Source organism: Prosopis cineraria, unplaced genomic scaffold, assembly GCF_029017545.1.
Source record: "Prosopis cineraria cultivar Desert tree isolate PC_DT_omini unplaced genomic scaffold, ASM2901754v1 PC4, whole genome shotgun sequence".
NCBI classification, from domain to species: Eukaryota; Viridiplantae; Streptophyta; class Magnoliopsida; order Fabales; family Fabaceae; genus Prosopis; species Prosopis cineraria.
The window spans coordinates 25,429,061-25,430,683 of record NW_026555335.1 but is presented as its reverse complement, the minus strand read 5'-3'; positions in this window follow the sequence as shown (position 1 = coordinate 25,430,683).

The following is a 1,623-nucleotide window of genomic DNA, read 5'->3' as shown; positions in this document are numbered from 1 at the left end:
ATCTAATTGAGCAGGATGATAGTTAGTAGAAAGCAAAGAGATTGGTTGAGAAGATGTGTCCAAAGTATAGAAGGCAGATAGCCTTACTAGGAGAGGCTACTTATGAAGAGACATGCAATAAGCTTCATATATTGGCAAGACAGGTTAGAGAGGTAGAATTTGAGAAGAGAAGAGACAGCTATGGGCAATTTTCTGCTCCATTATACCTGACTAGAAGGATATGAAAATGGAATAGCTCTAGTGTAAGTGGTTCTAGATCCTTAGGCAAGAGGGTTTTTAGTAGAAGATCACAATCTCGAGGGGTGATTAGCCAAAGAAGTAGAATTAGTGTGTGTTTAGTTCTCAGTTTTCCAAAAGTTCATTTAATGAAAGTCCATTTGTTAAAACTTAGTTTAGTGAAAATAAGTTGTTGTAATAAAATTTATGTTTGGATATATTTTTTTAAAAGTTAGTTTGGTACACTAAAAGTTATTTGGATTATGATAGTGAAATGTACTTTTGAATGTACAATTACTAAAAAGGACATTGACTTATGATGATTTCTAATGTTTATTATACAAATGTAATAGATTTGAAATATTTAAAAAATGTGATAAATATTTTAAATAATATAAAATTTGATCCATAATGCTAAAAACATAATCTCTAGTTATTTGTACTATTTTAATTTGTAATTTTAGAAAGCTACTATGACAGCAAAATCTAATACATACGCCACGGTATATGGTGTGTAAGCTAAGGTGGATGACTGTAGCATCTTGAATTTCCTAATCCTGTGATTAGTTGTTAATCGAGGGTAAAGTGGTAATTAGTGTGGGATTAGAGATTTGAATAGTTATGTGGTGATTTAATTTATTGGGATGTTGTATGAACAGACACGAGTGAAAGGATTATGTTTCGAGTCAAAGCAAATACGTGTGAAGAGAATTCTTCTCCTTGTGCCATACATTGCGACTTATGTTGCATGTGCCAAGGTACATGAACTAGAAAATGACCCCTTAAGTCATGAAATTTGGGTGATTTTCAGAAGGAAGAAATCAAAAATGGATGAGAGGAGAAGAGGAGAAGGGTTGATGTGTTAGGCAAGCCATTCTCGATTATTAAAAGGTGCTTCTGATCAATAACATACAGGGTAAGCTATATATAACTATTACCTTCAATTCTACACAAATTTCTTAAAAATGAGTAATAAAGAAATTGAATCGGTGAAGTTTGAGGGGTTTGATTCTTACCTAATAATAATAAAAAGGTTCTCAGGAGTTAAATTAGAGCTTTACGACTAGTTTAAAGCTGAATGATAAAGCTTTAAACCCGTAGGCTCAATTCGGCCCTAAAAGAGATAGATTTTAGGGTAAAAATTTAGTTTAAATGAAATGAGATCAGTTGAGGTAATGTAAAGTAGTAACCGAGTAGTAATGGATATAAGATGGATAAATGGAAAAGGATTTATGGCTGAATATAGCCATAAGTATTAAATATGTATTTTTGGTCAGATGAGACCAAAATGACTAAATTGTGCCAAATGTGTTCAGATTGGCATATTGAATGTGTGAGTTGAGAAAGAAAGCTTCTAATAAGCTATAGTGGTGGTTGAAATCCACAAGTAACCTTTCTAGTGACAAA